The 21,878-nt window shown below is 35.1% G+C and overlaps 1 protein-coding gene across 7 annotated transcripts in view; it reads right to left on the reverse strand.

Annotated features, from left to right (window-relative positions):
- LOC141398572 (frequenin-2) overlaps positions 1-21,878 on the reverse strand; it is a 258,760-nt gene that overhangs the window by 230,795 nt on the left and 6,087 nt on the right. Inside the window, exon 1 of one of the 7 annotated variants that reach the window (XM_073975955.1) lies at positions 11,380-12,157. The exons of 1 other annotated variant lie outside the window; for it this stretch is intronic. The gene's annotated coding sequence lies outside the window, so the exon portion shown is untranslated. Of the gene's footprint in view, positions 1-11,375; positions 12,158-21,878 lie in introns of those variants that run through there. 5 more of the 7 variants (XM_073975956.1, XM_073975958.1, XM_073975961.1 and 2 more) reach the window with 5 other exon arrangements.

Raw genomic sequence — 21,878 nt, forward strand, 5'->3', positions numbered from 1 at the left:
CATAGAAATTTTAAAAAAAATTGAGTCATAATGATACACAGTGAAACTAATCATAGTTCTTATTTTCAATATGCTAATACTTTAAAAAATTAATATCATTATATACATCAGTCCAAATCGATTCTGGAGCAAGATTCTCTGAGCAATAGTCCGAACATTTAAAATCAAAATTCTTATATGCCAACATGTCCCGACCAACTACCAACTTTTAAAGGCTTTAAAAAATATATAAACAAGATATTAGAATTGTTATATATGATTTTAATACAAGATTGGAACGTTCAATAATGTAATATAGACAGAATCGACGGCTATGTGGTCAGATCAGTGGCTACATGTGACGATTGGTTCAAAATTGCGGCCTGGAGATTGATTACAATTTGTAATGGACCGAGAGACAAATCTGGAATACTTTTCAAATTAATTTTAAAGGATTCGCAATTACTATTTCGTGCTTGTTTCTTTATGAAAGTTAATTCAAATATTTGTTAATGTTTATTTTAAACTGCAAAACGTGCAAAAATTCCAGATTATTTCAAAAGACACGTATTCTAATCTAATTTTATCAAATTAAATCATTACGAATTAATATCAGTCCACTTGCTGTGTCTAAAACATCATTTGCATTAAATCTCTGAATAAAATATTTTGTATTTGCTGTTGCATTTTCGATTTTTTTATTTCGTTGCATTCTGTCGGAAATAATTTTGACTATTGCAAGAGGTAATTTGCATCGGCTAGGAGCAAGTCATGTTGTTGTTGTTTTGACGCCTCTATTACACAGACACACACACAGACAAACAGACTAAACGTTTATATGCAATTTTATTTTGTTTATAAATAAACGTATTTGTTGTTCTTGATCAAGTTAAATTACGAGGTATTAAGTGAAAAGTTGAATTTATTGCAAATACAAATGGACAGTGGTGTGTTCAAGATGCCAAAGCAAATTTGGAGAACTCTGGATGTGTGTGTATGTCTTAATTACGAAGAAGAGTGAAATAAATTTAAATGAATGTAACACCTGTTGTCGGTGATATTTGGAGGAAAATACATTGAGATTGAGAAAAGTATAGAAAGGATGGAAAGCATATTCTTGTGGATAAAACAAGAGAAATAATTAATTGATACACATGCACGAAATATATTTTAAACAGATATTTTACAAAGATGGTTTGTTTCCCTTTTTATTAGTTCTGCATAAACCAAAACGACAAATTTTCATGAAAAACCTGATCCTAGAGCAAGCGTATAAAATTTCGTTATGGAATGTTGGTTATATTTATTATACCCTCAGCATTTATGCTAACGAGGGTATATACACTTTCATACGGGCAAAATGTGCCTCATCGAAATAATGGTTTTAGACCCCAAGTATGTTTGGACGAAATGTGTTTCAGACAATTTGGAGTTGATTTACTCATGTCCGTCCGTCTGTCTGGCTGAAGCGCACGATAACTTTCGAATGGATCAACCGATTCGTTCCAAATTTTGGTTTTCGTAATATTTTGCCCAAACTTAGTTTAACTTCGAAGATGGGTTATATCGGTTCACTCCTTCCGGTACCTCCCCCACAAAAGTTCGAAAATGTTCCACGATAACTCTTGAAGGGAGTACCCGGTTTGGCCCACGCTTTTCACATCGTGAAAGTTCTACCAGACTTAGATGAAGTTCCAATATGGACTCAATCCACTCCTTGGGGTACCTCCCACACAAAATTTCGGAAAAGTTCAGCTTAGGACCTGCTCTCGAATCTCTTTGATTTTTGTTGTAACAACTTGTATTTGCTGTCCCCCATACGACGGTACAAGTTTCATCAGGGGCAAAGATGGTTTGTTTCCCTTTTTATTAGTTCTGCATAAACCAAAACGACAAATTTTCATGAAAAACCTGATCCTAGAGCAAGCGTATAAAATTTCGTTATGGAATGTTGGTTATATTTATTATACCCTCAGCATTTATGCTAACGAGGGTATATACACTTTCATACGGGCAAAATGTGCCTCATCGAAATAATGGTTTTAGACCTCAAGTATGTTTGGACGAAATGTGTTTCAGACAATTTGGAGTTGATTTACTCATGTCCGTCCGTCTGTCTGGCTGAAGCGCACGATAACTTTCGAATGGATCAACCGATTCGTTCCAAATTTTGGTTTTCGTAATATTTTGCCCAAACTTAGTTTAACTTCGAAGATGGGTTATATCGGTTCACTCCTTCCGGTACCTCCCCCACAAAAGTTCGAAAATGTTCCACGATAACTCTTGAAGGGAGTACCCGGTTTAGCCCACGCTTTTCACATCGTGAAAGTTCTACCAGACTTAGATGAAGTTCCAATATGGACTCAATCCACTCCTTGGGGTACCTCCCACACAAAATTTCGGAAAAGTTCAGCTTAGGACCTGCTCTCGAATCTCTTTGATTTTTGTTGTAACAACTTGTATTTGCTGTCCCCCATACGACGGTACAAGTTTCATCAGGGGCAAGTTCATACTTCCTGAGAAAATAGCTTGAAAGTTACATTAAAACCCTATGGCACTGTGTGTAGTGGTTGGAGCGCAAGATAAATCTCGAACGGATCTGCCAATTCGGTCCAAAATTTGGCCCTAGTAATATTTTGTCCAAACCTAGATTAAGTTCGAAGATAAACCATATCGGTTCACTTCAGGTATCTCCCTCACAAAAGTTCGAAAATGTTCGGGAAAATTATGCGCACGGTAACTCTTGAAGGGGTGACCAATGTAATCCATACTCTGCACATCCTAATATATCTACCAGATATAGATCAGGTTCGAATATGGACTATATTTGTCTACTCCTTCTGGTACCTCCCACACAAAATTTCGGATCAAAGCAAAGCCGATTGACACTTTTTTACTTGTTACGTTCAATATTTGAATACAATTTCATAGATCTTGTAGATTACAGAGTTTTTATACCCTCAGCATATACACTTTCATACGGGCAAAATGTGCCTCATCGAAATAATGGTTTTAGACCCCAAGTATGCTTGGACGAAATCTGTTTCAGACAATTTGGAGTTGATTTAGCCATGTCTGTCCGTCTGTCTGTCTGGCTGGCTGGAGCGCACAATAACTCTCGAACGGATCACCGGATTCGGTCAAAACTTTGGCGTTCGTAATATTTTGCACAAATTTAGTTTAAGTTTGAAGATGAGTTATATTGGTCCACTCCTTTCGGTACCTCCCCCACAAAAGTTCGAAAATGTTCGTAAAATTTGTGCGCACCATAACTCTTGAAGGGAGGAACCGATTTGATCCAATCTTTTCACATCGTGATATATCTTCCAGACTTAGATGAGGTTCCAATATGGCCTCAATCGGTCCAATCCTTCGGGTACCTCCTACACAAAATTTCGGAAAAGTTCAGTTTAGGACCTGTTCTCGATTCGCTTTGATTTTTGTTGTAACAACTTGTATTCACTGCCCTCCATACGACGGTACAAGTTTCATCAGTGGCAAGTCCATACTTCCTGTGAAAATAACCTGAAAGTTGCAAGAAACCCCTTATGACACCTCGTGTAGTGGTTGGAGCGCACGATAACTCTCGAATGGATCTTACGATTAGGTCCAAAATTTGTCTTTTTAATATTTTGTCAAAACAAGGTTTAAGTTCGAAGAAAAGCCATATCGATCCACACCTTCAGGTACCTCCCCCACAAAAGTTCAAAAATGTTCGGACAAATTGTGCGGACGAAAACTCTTGATGGAAGTGACCAATTTGGTCCATACTTAACACATCCTAATATATTTAGCAGATATAGAACCTGATCTAATATGGACTATATTTATCCACTCCTTCGGGTACCTCCCACACAAAATTTCGGATAAGTTCACTTTAAGACCTGCGCTCGAACCACTTTGATTTTTGTTGAAGAAAATTCGGATAAGTTCACTTTAAGACTTGCGCTCGAACCACTTTGATTTTTGTTGAAGAAACTTCGCTGCCTCAATTACGACGGTAAAAGTGTTTTCAGAGGCAAGTACATACTTCTTTAGAAAACAGTCCAAAAGGCTAAACCGAACCGATCAACCCATTTGGTCCAAACTTTGGATCACCTAATATTTTTTTCTAAATTTAGTTTAACTTCTAAAATGACCCATATAGGTCCTCTTGTTAGGGTACCTGTCCAACAAAATTTCAACGTTTGTGCTTAAGGGCAGTTAAGACTCTGTTCGCAGATCGTTTGTAAATGTATACCGATGGTGTTCGTTGTGGTCCTATTTAGAACGATATTATGCTATCCGTGGACAAGTCCATACTTCCTGGCATACTAGTCAAAAATTTATACGATGACCCACTGAAATGACTAGTGGGCGCGATATCTATCGAAAAGATATGACTCCCTAGATAACATCCACTTCCGTAATAGACTCTGTCGGTCCATTCCTGCAAATACCTCCTCCGCAACACTTTTTAATTTTAATCCTAATTAAAATTTTTGTCGGCAAGTTCAAATGTCCAAAAATTCTGAAAATACCCAAATTTTCTGAATACCCAAAATTCCAAAAATACCCCAGACGTAGGCTGAGGGTGTATCTCTGTCGGCAAAGCCGACTGATACCTTTTTACTTGTTTTTTTTTTCAAATATAACTAATAACGTATCTTTCTACGTTTCCTTGAAAAAGAAAATAAAACATTCCTGTCATTTTTGTGCAGATTATTACACATTTTGTTTACACTTACATGAATAGCACTAGCAGCTATACTCTATACCTTATCCCACTCACAATATCAATAATAAATATTTACAAAATTCTGTTCTTGTGTGTCATTATTCACCGCACAAAACAAATCCCACAGTGAATCGGCTATGAAAAATTCGATCATGTTTGGGCATTTTAGCAATTACCAAGTGTTTTTACCAAGAAAAGTAAATAATCAAACAAAAACAAATAGCCGGTCGGTAAATGTATGGTTTTTCTCACGGGTCATAAACGGTGTGAATAAAACTATTAAATAATTCAAGGGACTGACTATAAAAACAAATCTACATATAAACACACAGACGATTGTTTTATTAACGGGGAAAACCATTTAACTAATTGATTTTTGTATTGCTTTTTTCGAAATAGTTTTTCATCTTTATACAATATAAATAAATACATTTCAATATATTTGAAATTGAAAATGAAAATGAAATCGATTTTGGTTTAATAAAGTAATTAACAATTGCCGAACACCATAAAAATGTGTTTATTGGGTTAAACACTGGAATAAAAATTTTGTAATAAAACTTGGATGACGTAAGTGAACAAAAAACAAATATATAGTATTTATCTTTTGAAGTTAGCCGCTTAGTAACAAATCTTCAGAAAAGTATTTACACTGTATGTACAACAAAATTGAACTTTTTTAAAATTACAAGAAACCCCGCGCAGATTATGAAAGAGGACCAAAAAAAGAAGATACGTGTATCGGCGTATTGAAAGTTTACGTTGGAAAGTAACCTAAATAGGCGTGGCAAGTTCCGCCCATTTCTACAGGTTTTGAAATATTCGACATCAGGTTCCTTAGAATCCTTGCATTTTAGGTATAAAGTGTATTTGGCAATATTCAGTCAATTTTATCACAGCAGGAGTAGCTGCCATCATTATAGTATTTATGTCGGATATATTCACTGGACAGCCGTAGACTATCCCTGCATTTTCACATAAAATATCAGGAACCTATGAATTAACCTGCTGACGTTATTTTAGTTTATAGTCCTAAAACAGTTAATTTTACAAAGTCCGATCTGGCTTATCAATATTTTCCCTATACATATTCACCATAGATATTCAAAAAACAGTTTGAATCGAGCACACATAATCTTCTGAAAGATTTTATTATGAAAACATCAATAAAATATATTTTGTGACCGCAGATAACGAAAATGTGAATAAAAACGGTAGAATATGGTCCTAAATCATATATAACAAGTAAAAAAGAATCAGTCGGCTTGGCTGACAGAGATATACCCTCAGCCTGTGTATATTGAAAAAAAATTCCCAAAAAACATATGTATTTAGAGGGTTTTAAAAATTGTGGGCGTATGAAACGACAAAAATGTTGATTAGGATTAAAGAGCAAAAGTTTTGCGGAGGAAATACTTAAAGGAATGGATCGACATTGACCATTATGGAAGTGGATCTCCAGCCACTACATATGGTGCCATAGGGGGTTTTTACATCCTTTGGGCTGTTTGCTCAAGAAGTATGGATTTGCCCCTGAAAAAAAAAAATTACCATCGTAATTGAGGCAGCGAATGCAAGTTGCTTCAACAAAAATCAAAGTGATTCGATATCAGGTCTTAAAGTGAACTTATCCGCAATTTTGTGTGGGAGGTACCGGATGGAGTGGACAAATATAGTCCATATTTGAACCTGATCTATATCTGGTAGATGAATTAGGATGTGTATAGTATAGACCAATTCGGCCACTTCCTTCAAAAGTTACCGTACGAACAACTTTTCCGAACGTTTTTGAAATTTTGTGGGGGAGGTACCTGAAGGAGTTGACCGATATGGCTTATCTTCGAACTTAAAGTATGTTTGGACAAAATATTACTAAGGCCAAATTTTGGACCCAATCGGCAGATCCGTTCGAGAGTTATCTTGCGCTTCAACCACCACACACGGTGTCATAGGGGTCTTGTGCAACTTTCAGGCTATTTTCTCAGGAAGTATGGACTTGCCCCTGATGAAACTTGTACCGTCGTATGGGGGCAGTGAATACAAGTTGCTTAAACAAAAATCAAAGCGATTCGAGAGCAGGTCCTAAACTGAACTTATCCGAAATTTTGTGTGGGAGGTACCCGAAGGAGTGGACCGTTAGAGTCCATATTGGAACCTCATCTAAGTCTGGTAGACATTTCACGAGTTGCAAATTATGGGCCGAATCGGTTACTCCCTTCAAGAGTTATCGTGCTCACAAAATTTGCGAACATTTTCAAACTTTTGTGAGGGAGGTACCGGAAGGAGTGGACCGATATCTTCGAACTTAAACTAAGTTTGGACAAAATATTGCGAAAGGCAAATTTTGGACCAAATCGGTTCATCCGTTTGGGAGTTATCGTGCGCACCAGACAGACAGACAGTCGGACGGACATTGCTAAATCGACTCCAAATTGTCTGAAACACATTTCGTCCAAACATACTTGGGGTCTAAAACCATTATTTCGATGGGGCACATTTTGCCCGTATGAAAGTGTATATGGTAAATTTCAAATTTCCTTTACAATTCCATCGAAAAAAAAATTAAAACATTTTTTTACAAGCACATTCACGATTTTTGGTACATGGGTTAAGAAAAAAATTGTGGTTCCAAATCTGTTCGCGTTCACAAAATTGGATGCTGCGCCCAAAAGTTATGGGGGGTTTAATTCCCAAATTTACATTAGAACCATGTTGCCCAAGGGGTATTCTTCAATTCTTTCTTTAAGCTCACTTCGGAATTTTCCTTGGTTTGACAAGAAATCAAGAAAAAATACAAAAAACCTTGCTAACTTCAACACATTTTTCCCATTTTTATACCCTACACCACTATGTGGGGAGGGTATTATAAGTTGGTTTTGGCCAAAAAGTTTGTAACGCATCGAAATAATGGTCGTAGACCCATACTTATATATACCAAAATAATTGTCTCGGCGAGCTGAGTCGATCTGGCTATGTGTGTCCGTCCGTCCGTCCGTCTGTCCATCTAAACCTTGTAATCACGCTACAGGTCGCAATTTTGATCGGATCGTCACCAAATTTTGCACGTTGATGAGGGTCCCGGAGGGGAAGAAGCCTATTGATTTTGGTGATGGTCGGATAATAATCAGGGGTCGGAATGGGCAAAAAACTTCTTGGCAGAAAAAGTCAACGTTTTATTTCAAAGCGAATATCTCCGTATCTATAAGGGGTATATTAAAGGCAAATCCTGCTAATGAAAGCAGAAAATATCACCTTTACATGGTAGGTTGTCGTAGGTGGTCAAACAACGAATATATCGCAATAGTCGCTTATAGAACCCAACTTTTCATTTATTCGATTTTAATTCTAATGACGAATAACACAGCTTTTGTTGGATACTTTCCAAAAACAAAACTTGGCTATGAAAGTAGAAAATCCTGTCTTTACAATGATGCAAAGTAGGTTAGCGTAGGTGGTCAAATAACGGAGATATCACAATAGTCGGTAATACATCCCATTTTTCCACTTTTAAAGAAATCACGCTACAGGTCATAATTTTGATCGGATCGTCACCAAATTTTGGGTGTTGATGGGGGTCCCGCAGGGGAAAAAAGCCTATTTATTTTGGTGATGGTCGGATAATATTTAGGGGTCGGAATGGGCAAAAAACTTTTTTGAAGAAAAAGACAATGTTTTTTTCCAAACCGAATATCTCAGTTTCTATAGGGGGTATACCAAAAGCAAAACCTGCTAATGAAAGTAGAAAATATCGCCTTTGCAACGATGTTGTTGTAGGTGGTCAAACAACGAAGATATCGCAATAGCCGCTAATAGAACACAACTTTTCATTTTTGCGATTTTAATAATAATGACGAATATGACAGCTTTGTTTGGGGACCTTCCAAAAACAAAGTCTGAAGATGAAAGTAGAAAATCTCATCTTTACAATGATGCAAAGTAGGTTGGCGTAGGTGGCCAAATAACGGATACTATTGCGATAAGTCGTTAATACATCCCATTTTTCCATTTCTTTGTAATCACGCTACAGGTCGCAATTTTGATCGGATCGTTACGAAATTTTGGGTGTTAATGGGGGTCCCACAGAGGAATAAACCTATTAATTTTGGTAATGGTCGGATATTATGCAGGGGTTGGAATGTGATGGTTGATGGTTGGCATACATCCCAATTTTCCATTTTTTTTTATTTGAATTATTTTGACGATGCACTTAAACGCGTTTCAATAAAATTGACCTGTATTAATGAAGACATTCAGAGCAAAGGCGCTAAGCTATCCCAATTTTAATATTTTGAATTTTACCAGTCAAAAGCTTATGCACAGGGGAAGTGGTGTAGGGTATCACATAGTCGGCCCCGACCCGACTGTAGCCTTGGCTCACTTGTTTTATATTACCACCAACACAGCTTCCACGTAATTTATTTATTATGGTCTATATTATGATACCCCGGCTTAAACACTTCAATTAATATAAATGTATTCATATTATATAAAATATATTGACAGTTCGCGACTTATTAAATGGTGAACCTCAACTTCAACGATTGTAAAACATTTTTGAATATTACCATATACCCTCGTTAGCATAAATGCGGAGGGTATAAAAACCTTAAACTTTACATGTTCCAAATTTTGTGTGGGAGATACCCTAAGGAGTGGTACGATGTACGTTCCATATTTGCACGTAATCCAAGTATGTACGCGAGTGTTATGCTAGGCACAACCAAGTTTAGTTAGTGCCGGTAGATTTTTTGGAGCTCCAGGGCCATTATCTCGAAATGTATGAACTTGTGTGTGGATAAAACTTTGAAAATACCGAAAATCGGGCGATGCCGTTCTATTAGAGCTATATCAAAACGTGGACCTATGTACATAATTTTTATCAGAAAAGTTGTTTGGTCCATTGGGAGCCCCCAATGCTAAATTTTGGCGTATTTGGTCGTGAAACATATATAGAATCTTCAAAATTCCGTTATATGGGGTCTATGTCAAAACGTGGACCAATGTCCATAATTTTTATCGGAAAAGTTTTTTGTAAAGTGAAAACCCCGCATCTCAAAATTCAACCAATTTGGTTGATAAGTTTAGCTAACATATTCAAAATACCGAAACATTAAGAAGTACCGTTGCACGGGGACTATCCTAAAACGTGCACCGACCTTCCCAATTTTTTGCTCTCGACATTGTCAGTGAACTATAAGTATTTATACCAAAATTCATCTGCCAACTCCTTTTATATTTGGCCTCCGTTTATTTGAACTCGCGACATTGTGCAGCGTTTTTTTTAGGTTATGCGCCATTATCTCGGGAACTATGGACTTGCCCTTAAAAAAATTACAATGACGTAACGGGGGCCGCACGAACATCAAATTTCATAACGATTCGTAAGGTGTCACTAAACTGCACTTATTTCAAATTTTATGTGAAAGGTACCTGAAGGAGTTGACCGACCTAATCCATATTCGAACCTGATGTATGTCCAGAGGTAGTATTACAATATGCAAAGTTTGGTTCAATTCGGTTACTCCCTTCGAGAGTTATCGTGAGCACAAGTTTTGCGACAATTTTTGAACATTTGTGAGGGAGGTACCTGAAGGAGTGGGCCTATATGGCCCATCTTGGAATTTAAATCAAATCTGGACAAAATATTTCGATACCCAAAATTTGAACGGAATCGATTGATCCGCTCGAGAGTTATTGTGCGCACCAGCCAGACAGACAGACGGACGGACATTGCTAGATCTACTCAACATTGTCTAAAACGGATATCGTACAAACATACATACAATTATAACGTAGACTAAATACTAAATTTCAGCCATTTCTGTGGGATATTGAAGCTAAAACTTTGAAAATACCGAAAATCGGAGGTGCCGTTCTCTGGGAGCTATACCGAAAAATGTCAGGTGGAAAGCTGAAGCCTCAGTAGCCAGAGCTATTATCCTTATTATATTTGTAATTATTACTTATAAATATAATTGTTAATAAAATAAATTAATCGGGATGCACTCTTTGATATTATTATTATTATCCGAATGCGGTACCACGCGCCCTTTGGGAAATTATCACCGGATTTCAACGAAGCACTTATGGATTTATTATTTGGTCACTCGAAAATAATGAAAAGAAGTTCAAATGTCAAAAGGAAGCTATAATTTTGTAAGATTGAATATATCTTATTTTCGTTTCTTCTGTACCCCTTATATTGCGCTTTACCAATATCGCAGTTAAAATTTTGAATTAATATCACCTAATTGCATTCAAATATTTGACGTACCATTTCTGTACAAATTTTTCTTTTTCGTTTATTTACAATGATAAATATTTTACATATGTATGTCTGTATGTTCCTATAACCCATAGAATGTTGTCACATATTTAGTATGTTATTTTATTTATTCATCAATTCAGTAACTGTCAAACAAAAGTCATAATACCATCAAAACGCTAAACAGTACATCATGTATTAACAATATTTGTTGTCGTTTGTTTTCTTTGTACATATCAGCAAAACATGTGTCACAAATTGACAAATTCTTTTGGCGAGTAATATTGGCAACCTGTTTGCTAATACCGCTCGCATTATGGCAGATAACATTTTTTTGTGAAACCATATGCATGTATGAGAGATTATTAGAATATATGCACGTACATATGTATATAAATGTCAAAGAATTTATACTCACAAATATGTATACGCATACACCACAACCATAACAACCAGTTTATTCACAATCAAAATTACCTCAATAATTTGCGAAATATTTTTTATTTGATTCACAAACGAAACCCACTTTCAAAATGCCACTTGCTATCGTTTCTGGTGTCGATGCGAATAATTAATGAATTTTCAAACGTTTCAATAACAACAAAAATGGTGATCAAATTGGATAATTTTCATTTGAGGTTTACCACAATTAGAAATGTAATAATTCATGCACTTCAATTTTGTTTTATTTTATTTTTTATGCATTGTAACACAAATAAATTGGGAATATTGAAATATCTCCCACTGATTTTATATTCAATGGGATGACGTTGAAAATTGATTAACTTCACTTTAATTGGCTGCGGCCTCTTTTTAGTTTTTTTGTAATTAAAATTTACACCATTCTATGGGTATTTAGTATAAAAATACCTACAGCTTATTTAAAATATGTTGTTTTTTATTTGGTAGCATTGCTTGTGAAGACACCACACCCGTACAGACTAGCACCGATATTGTTTGCTTTCATACGCATTCTTTGCCTGCATGTTTGCTCGTTCGTTCGCTTACTCACTCGTTCAAACACAATCAGCTAAACTAAATACGACGACACATTGTAGCGCAAGTCAACGCGGATGTGAACATCTGCTGGCTTACTGAGTACTGTAAATAGCAAATGTTCTGCTAAGACCTGTAGCAAGCAAAATGCCAAAGCAAAAAAGAAGCAATCGAAAAACAAGAGAACGAACGACGGCAACAGGCCAACAAATATCAAAACCGAAAATTGTGCCGGGCCATTTCCCGAAAAGCAAACTATGTGTTACTTTGAATTCTAGCAGACGGTATCATATAAACAAATACACATATTCAGACACACACACATGTATGCCTTTTTAACCAGAATGAAAACGCCAAAACAAAAATTGTTTAAACAAAAGATATAAAAATCAAAGAACAATTCAAACTAAAACAATTTGCACACAGTGTTTCGATAGTTGCAAGCTGTATAATTTGAGATATAATGAGATAAAAAAAAACAACCAAGGTAAGAGCAGATAGAAACCAAGCAACGACCTTGGATGGGTTTTACGGGGCAAAGTTCAGGTGACTCTTTCCTCTCAAGTGTACACTAAACACCCCAGAGGTATCTGTTGTTGTGCAAATGGAAATAGGTTCGATCGTATATCTTTTCAGTTTTCTGATACCGATTACTCTGTGTCTAGGTTAAAAAATTCAGCAAACTGGACAATTAAATATGTGCAGAATATTGTAAGCTCTTAATCCACATGTCTTGGGTAGTGTGATCACAATTCCGGTCCAATATGAATTGAGGCTGCAGTATCGTCCGGCTATTAATTAAGCTAAAACCACTAGCATTTGCCTTGTCTGTTGGCGTTCTACCCAGTACGGTACTCAGAATGTATCTTTGTTAGAGTTGTGCAAAATTAACTATGTGGAACTATCTTGTTCACTACGCAGTTCCAATGGCCCACATCGTTTGTATAGTGAACCAGGAACTAGATTACCCAACTCTAATGTTTTACCAACTGCGCAACTGCATCAGAGTGAATGCAATCCATGCCTGCCTGATAGCTTCGTTGATCTATAGTTAATTTGCTTTGTTTTTGAAGCAAAAATGGTCCTAAGGGGCTATATTGCAAAATCTTTTTGGGGGAAAGTTTAATAGAAACAAAGACAACATGCGCTATTTAAGCAATTTCGGTGTGAAATTGAGGCTAAAACTTTAAAATAACGACAATCGGAAGGTACCGTTCTCTGAGGGTTATATCAACACGTAAACCTATAGCAACAAATTTCTGGGGGGACAGTTTAATGTTCCCAATGAAGACTAAATGCGTGGGAAAGTTTAGTGCTCCCAACGAAGACTAAATATGAAATTGGGGCCAATTCGGGAGGTAACGTTCTATGAGGATTATATGAAGACGTGGACCTATACCGACAAATTTTAGGTTTAAAGTTTCATACCCACAACGAGGACTTATTACCAAGTTTCAGCCATTTTGGGGGGATATTGAAGCCACAACCTTCAAAATATCACAATTCAAAAGGTAACGTACTATGGGACTATAACAGAACGTGGACACATATAGCCCATTTTTAACACCAAACATTCTAGATGTAATAGAATCTTCTGTACTAAATTTTACAGCTATGTCTTGAAGATTGCGAGCTGTATCTATATTTCAATAGACTGACAGAGATCGTTATTTCGACTTCGAAATGTATGCTTATCAAGAATATATGGTGATTTCTGAGTAAAATCGGACACTTTTTCACAATGAGGTTTTTGATTTCTATTATTTTTTGCTGTGGCGATGCTGCTCATCACCAAAATATTTTAGTATATTTTCAGATTTGTTTACTAATGGTTCCAGTGTTATCGCGCCTTGAAAAAGTCGAATTCTGTGAAAACTATATGCAAAGATTTACAAGATTTAACCTAGACCAATATGAATCCAAATAGAAAAAATCTTTTTTTTTATTTTCTTATCGTCTATCTAATAAAAAATAGACAAAAATTTGCGTAGTGGGATTGAATGCATTTTTCGCGATTTAATTTTTAAAACCAATTTTTATCAGTGATTGTACTCTTCGATTTTCTTGAATTTTTTTGTATTAAACTACGATCAATTACAAAAATTTTAAGTCCTAGTTGGTAGTGGGATTAGAATGATTACTATTTTTGTTCTCAATTTTTTTTAAATTTGTCAATACAATTTTCCTTTATACCAATGAGAGACATATATTTTACCAAAAACAAAAAATAATAATAAATAAAAATTACATGTTAATAATGTCGCTCATTTACGCAAATAGTGACACATATCAACAAATTCAGTTTCGAGAAAAACTCGTCTAAGTTGACGATTGCAATTTCACTTCCCAAATTAAAAGGATTATTACACAAAAAATAAAATAAATACTGGGCCAATATTTTGAAAAGATCACGCCAGATATCAGAGCTAAATTTCTGTGCAAGATCATTCATGATTTGAAGTGAGTTAGTGCTTCATAAACTCAATTTTTTTTATTGATTTATGTCAATCTCCTAACTCGTTGAGTTTTAGAGATATGAACATGGAAATGTGACAAAAGGTATGGTCGTACAAAAAATATAAATTGTTTATCGCCCGACTAGTACAATAATTGCTAATTCATTTTCAAAATCGAAAAATAAAGCAGTTTTTAAAATGCTTAAGATAAATTTCTAAATAAAACAAAAACACAAATCTTAAAAACGTATTTTTTTAATGTTTAGTAAAATGAAATTGTATTGACAAATTTTAAAAAACTAAGAAAAAATAGTAATCATTCGAAAAATTTAAGAAAATCGAAGAGAACATGCGAAAATTGCATCCGAGACAACTTTGCAAATTTTTTCTATATTTTTTAAATCTAAATATATATATATCATCGCCCAGATGAAACCGCTGAAGCTAGAAAGTTAAAATTTTGACTGTGGGTTGCTGTTGGTGTCTAGGGGTGAGATAATGCTGGGTTTTTGGCAATTCGAAATAGAAGGGTACTTAAAGTACTAAAAGGTACTAAATATGGTACCTTTTGTATTAGGAAAACGAAAGAGCTAGAATTCTGAAATTTGGAATGAAGGTCACTGATGGAGAGATTGAAAGATGTACCAAAGGCGTTTTTGGAAATTCTAATACTAAAAGTTACTAAATTAAGTACCAGTTGCATATTTTCTAGGGATATAGCTAGGATCTTTGGTATGGAAATCAAGATTGGGAAGTGGTGTTTATAAAAGGAAATGGTTTTGGAAATTCATACTCATATGTACGAAAAGTTCTAAATGGCACTAAATTTAGTACAATTTGGACTTGCCTGAACGGATGGAACTGTAAACCTCAAATTTGGAATTAAAATTGTTTTTGAAATATACGATTGAGGGTGCCATGACATAACTCCCAACGGACATAATTCCCAAAATTTTTGGGAGCTATGTCCGACCCCCCTACCGGACATAAGTCTCAATGGGATTTATGTCCGTTTTTTTTAAATGTAAGTGCTTGTTATTTAAATAATTTTTAATTCAAATGTATAAGAAAAAAAAATACAAATTAACTTTAAGTTCATATGCATTTTTCATTTCATAAGTACAAAATAAGTAGTAGCCATCACAAATCGAACTATGTTCAAAATTTTCCTTCAAACTTTTTTAAACGAAAAATTCTGCCTACAGAAAAAAAGTAAAAGAAAAAAATTCTTTAGTTCGACTCAAATTGTAGGGTAAACAGCTTTAGGGTCATACAGCAAATTTCTCATTTTATTTAATTTGCTAGATGGCTTTATTGACCTGTTTATCGATACACTGATGAAGTTGTTTGGTGACAACTGAAACTATAGTATTCCCTACCCTTCGCCCGCAACTAATCAATTTCATATCCACTTTAAAATATTTTGTTGTTATTCAACAATTGAATTACAACAAAATATGGACTCAAGCTGAAATAGACACAAAGATGTAAAATTCTGCAGTCCAACAATAAAAAACGCCAACAACAATAATAGGCATCAGCACGGCCTTGTTGACCAATGCGTAATGCAAAAACAACTTTCTTGTTGTTTTTACCCCCGCTTATTGAAGCAACATTCCTATGTTCGTATTCTTTGCGAAGCAAAGACGACATAAAAACATTGGTGGATATGAAATTCTTTAGTTCGACTCAAATTGTAGGGTAAACAGCTTTAGGGCCATACAGCAAATTTCTCATTTTATTTAATTTGCTAGATGGCTTTATTGACCTGTTTATCGATACAGAGTCGGCGAAAAAGGGAACTGATGAAGTTGTTTGGTGACAACTGAAACTATAGTATTCCCTACCCTTCGCCCGCAACTAATCAATTTCATATCCACTTTAAAATATTTTGTTGTTATTCAAACAATTGAATTACAACAAAATATGGACTCAAGCTGAAATAAATACAAAGATGTAAGAAAAAAACGAAAAGCGCCGCAAGCGAAAATATTTTTTTTTGGAAATTCGTACTCATATGTACGAAAAGTTCTAAATGGCACTAAATTTAGTACAAGTTAGACTTGCTTGAACGGATGGAACTGGAAACCACAAATTTGGAATTAAAATTGTTTTTGATTTTTTTTTTGTTTGTTTTGTTTTGGTTGAAGTTTCAATCTCATTTGATTTGTTTTTAAGTCTGGAGTATTACCCCAATGGCTTAAACTTCATCATTACTTTCTGTTACAGAGAGTAATGTTTTTCAAAACGAATGGACAGTGTTGCAAAAAGTTACTGATCCCTACCAATATCATGATTTCATCCCGGCTAACGGAATTATGAATTGGCTTTTCAGCTTTTTGAAATGATGCCTTTTTTAACGAAAAACCGAACTCTTTAAGTGTCTAGTATTCTCAAACAAATGAGAATCACACCCACTTTTTGGGCTTCCGAAAGTTTAAGTTTAAGCCATTCGGGTAATACTCCTGACATAAAAACAATCAAATGAGATTGAAACTTCTACCAAAACAAATCAAACAAAAAACGGCGGATGGAACGCGCCGGGGAATTTAACAATTTCCAACAACAATTACTCACAGGCAACTGTGGTGATGTTCTTTTCAATTTACAGAACTCGAAGTTTTGTGAAAAGTTTTAATATACAGCTCATATCTTTTTTCCTAGAAGAGACATTCCGGGCAAGTAAGCTATACTTGGAAGAGGAACGATTGACCTTTCTATTGATGTCAATTGTGTTGATGTACGTGATCAGATAACAGAGTTACAGTCTAATATATCCAGTTTTTTGTTTGTAGTGCTATCATAAACACATTAGAGGTCGCAATTACAGCTCAATAGTCGCGAAATTTTGCTGGAGGTAAGAGTTTAGGTTTAAGAAAATGCCTATAATTTTGCAGGATGATCTGATATTATTTAGCGGGTGACATAGACCATTGATTTTGTATGAAAATATACAAATTTTATTTTTGGTCCATATTTTAATTCCTGGAGGGCATATACCGGCAAAGTAGCCTACATATGAAAAAACAACTACTGACCTTTCCCCTGATGTAAATTGCAATAACGTGTCTGCTAGATAACGGACCTACTGCCTAATATATAATGGGTTTTGTGTAGAGAACCACAATTTCCTCCCATGCTACAAATTGTATCTATCATGACAGAGAATTTTTCAGTTCAGTTGTCCAATTGGTTTTTCCATACAAATATTGCAGCATTTGGTCGCTTCGCCAACTATTTAATACTCTCGGCCTTTAGGGTAAAGGGAATATATACAAAATACGACCAAAGATGTGCCTCATCGAAATAATGCTTTTAGACCCCAAGTATATTTGGACGAAGTTCGTTTCAGACAATTTGGAGTCGATTTAGCCCTGTCCGTTCATCTGTCTCTCTTACTGTCTAGCTGGCTGGTGCGCACTATACACTTCGTAATATTTTGCCCAAACTTAGTTTAATTTCTAATATGGGCTATATCGGTTAACTCCTTCGGCACCTCCCCCACAAAAGTTCAAAAGTTGTCTGAAAAATTGTGTGAACGATAACTGTCGAAGTGAACAATCGATTTGGTCCAAACTTTCCATATATTATTATTCCTTCCAGATATAGATCGATCCACCCCTTCAAGTACCTCCCTCACAAAATTTGGAAAAGTGAAATTTAAGAGTCTCCTCGAATCGTTTAGAATATTTTCAGCAGCTTGTCCTTGCGTTCCCCTTTTCCGATGGTACAATTGCAATGGCAATTCCATACTTCCTGAGATTATGGCCGAAAAGCTCCAAGAAGCAATGAACAACAAACAAGAAACCTAACTAAAATGGCAAATCCGCAAGATAACTCCTAAGGGTCTTTTCTGATTGGTCCAAACTTTGCACATCCTATTATTTCATCCAGTCATGTCTTTCGAGTACCTCCCACACAAAATTTTGGAAAAGTGCAGTTCGAGGACCATTCTCGGATCTATTTGAATTTTTTTGAAGAAGTTTCTTTTCACGGTCCCTATTGCAATGGTACAATTTTTCCGGAGTATGTCCATAATTACTGAGATAATGGTCCAAAATTTCTAAAAAAATAAATTCTCAAATTTTTTCAAAAATCAGAAGTTAACTTACAAAACTTGATTTGGCTTACATTTCGATACCTACAGATTCCACGTATTTTGAAGCAAAATGGTGATACAAAATCAATATATTTTTATACGGTATCAGATGCTGAGGGTATATCACCGCTAGCGCAGCTGACTTTTACTATATTCTTTGGTGTGTAATTGAATTTGAATAATTTTGGGATTTATAAATTTGCTTGCATGCAAATAATTTGAATTTATATTCAATATTAGTTATTTCTACCGGTATAAAATATATTTTTGATATCACAATTAATAACCACAATGAACTATTTATATAATTGTTCCACAAACATTCCAGTAGGGACATTGGAGGCTTCTCTTATATAAATGGATTTATATTAGATCATTGATATGTGACTTAGTTTTTAGTTTTATTTGCCGAAAGGCATGCCCTAAGTTGCCACTTGTAGAGAAGTTTTTCATTGCTGAAATACTCAGAAAATATTACCAACATTACAAAGGGGTATTTTGCCACCGTTGAAAATTTTTTGTGGCCAGGCCATCGAAACCGGGCATTCAGGGTGCAAGGCGGTTGCACATAGCTAATTCCTAGAGGTTGTGGTGTAGGGTATCACATGGTCGGCCCCGTCCGACTATAGACTTTGCTTACTTATTTTTTTTTTTTTTTGATTTTCTAAAATTTACCTTTTTATGAATTTCAGCTTAAAGAATCATTCCTAGAATGTTCAATGAATTGAACACGTGTCTTCTTCTTTTTGGTTTTCTATCACGATGCGGTGTCAGAATATGGTTAATAATTTATGTGTCGCATAGTGTATGCTATATTCGATCTTTATGGAGATCTCGAGGCTTTATACTTATCCTTTATCAAAAAAGTTACTAGTTCAATTTTGTGGAAGTGTGAATTTGATCAATTCTGGTAAAATATGAACGTTTTTGTGTTTACGGCACAAAAGAGTATTATTTTCTTATGTTATCGCGGATATATACGTGGATATATAAAAGTGGATATATTCGACTTTTAAAATTTGCGTTCGCGAATTCGAATTATCCATCTTTTTGGAGGTATCTAATTCAAAGAAGTCTTTTAGGTTGCACTGTTCGGACCGAACTTGTTATAACCTCCACGACATTAAAAATCTTTGTTACTCTATTCGATAAATTCGTGAATGGAATTATATAGGAATTGCATTAAAGTTCTGCAAACCGAAAGAGATCCCAAAATCCACTTATAGCCGATGTTCTTAAAAATATGCTAATATCTTCGAAATACTCAAAATCATGCAATAGCGTAAACAAAGACAATTCTCTGCAGAAATGAAAACATAAAATGTCTATTAAGAGCGAATGTTGTTAAATTTTTTTGGATATATGTATGTACCAAACCGAGGACATATATGGCTAAAAATTACAAAATACCGAAAACCTGACGGAAATTTTTATGTTGGTGCTATGTACCATTTTTCAAAATTGTATCTGAAATATTGTGAACTTTCTCTATTGCATTTATAGAACACTTTGTGAAAATAATTCATATAAAATCGACTAACTACACCTTAAAGTAGCTTTACGTAACGTTACACAACATTTTAAAATTTCATGATTTTTGGACAAGTCAGGGGGCATTCTGGCATTTGTTTTATGGCGCCGCACAGTGCGAAATATGAGCACTTTAGCGGAACTAAACTAATATCTTTTAACGTAAAGGGCGTAGATTCCTAAAATTTTTGCAAAAATGTTTCTTATATTAGTGGATATTGTGGGGCTCAAATTGGGCTACATAGGCCCGCGGTTTCCCGTAGCGTTCATGCAATCGATTTTGCTTCAAATTGGTATATTGAATTTTCAGCGGATAAACCCCATTGAACGGTACCGTTCGATGGGACATATTTTAAATGTTACTGACACATTTTCCAACGTATGTGGTTGTATTTTGGCATTTTATGTTCTTCGTAGATAGAAAACCTCTGTGCGAAATATTAACATCGTAGGTACGCGTTTTGGGTATAGCCCCCGTATGACGGGTTCCCTCATATTAGGTACATATTTTAAATGTTCAAGACAAAAATTGCAACAGATTTTGATGCAAATGTAAATTTTAAGATGATAGCGAATAAAAATCCTCCTCACATAAAAGCTGTCAACATAGGTCCACTTCTGGGTGAAGCCCCACAACCCTACATATCCATTAAGGTGTAAAATGTCAATAACTGTTTGTTTTCATTTGTATCTATAATGTTTATCGGTCTAGTTAGCAGATCTGTGTCATTAATTTTATTAATAATGTCTCTTAGATCAAGTTCAGGTTGGAACTGCATTACTATTTTTAACGTATATTGGTATTTGCACCACAGCATTCAAAAATGTTGCACTATATATAAATCACCAACATTTACAGGTCAAAACTATTAAAAATTGCGAGAGGATTCTTAATTTAACAGAAATCATCGTTTGTTAATATTAGTGAGTCCATTTCTTCAAAACACTGTCAACAACCGCCGCGTTTACCTTCCACTTTCGAAAATGCAATTAAATGAAGTTTTCGAAGTCATTTAAAAAAAAACTTAAATTTCTCCGAAGACCGCACGTTTCCTGCTGCTGTTTTATGGCTTTGCGAACAAAGGAGACCCCAATTTTTAAGATCATATATATCTTGAAACGTGAATGTACGGGAATCACTTTTGAAATATCCACGGAAAATAAAAAAAAAAATATTTTGGAAATATCATAAAAAAACACTTCTTTCCGATTAAAATTGCACGAAAACAATAACAGTTTTTGCATTTTTTAAGAGTAAAATATGATAATAGTTTTGTAAAATATTATGAAAAATAAATCATGACATACTGACTTACCATTTGTCCGCGCCACGCTATTTTTTTAATGAATCCAAATTATGTTTTTTAGAAAATAAAAAAATTGTGAAACAAAAGTGCAACTTTAAGTGCATTTTTAAGTCGTTTCGCGGAGTAAATCGCCATACTGAGTATGGGTCATTTGCAGTGGAGTACTTAGCTAACGAATTCAATTAAAATTTAATTAATTTTATGTACTTTCAAAATTCCTTAAAGTTCCACTAAACTTCCCATATTTCGCACTGTGCGCCGCATAGCTTACCACAGACGGGTCTATTGTTTTATACGGAGCCAATAAGGTATTTTGTAGCCACAACAAGTACTTCCGGCCAGCGATTTGAGGGTTTTGTTTCTACTTCTGATTTTGTCGCAAATAGCTGTGGCTTGCGCGTACTACTTAACCCAGATAAAGCCGGTCGTTTAAACGCCACAAAAATGATTCCAAAAATTGACGTAAAACTCTTTTTTTTTCGAATATTTTTGTGTGGTTTCTTGCATTTTGTTGTAGTATTGTCTGTTA

The sequence above is a fragment of the Musca autumnalis genome, unplaced genomic scaffold (genome assembly GCF_047663935.1).
Source record: "Musca autumnalis isolate F117 unplaced genomic scaffold, ASM4766393v1 scaffold_3, whole genome shotgun sequence".
In the NCBI taxonomy this organism is placed as follows: domain Eukaryota; kingdom Metazoa; phylum Arthropoda; class Insecta; order Diptera; family Muscidae; genus Musca; species Musca autumnalis.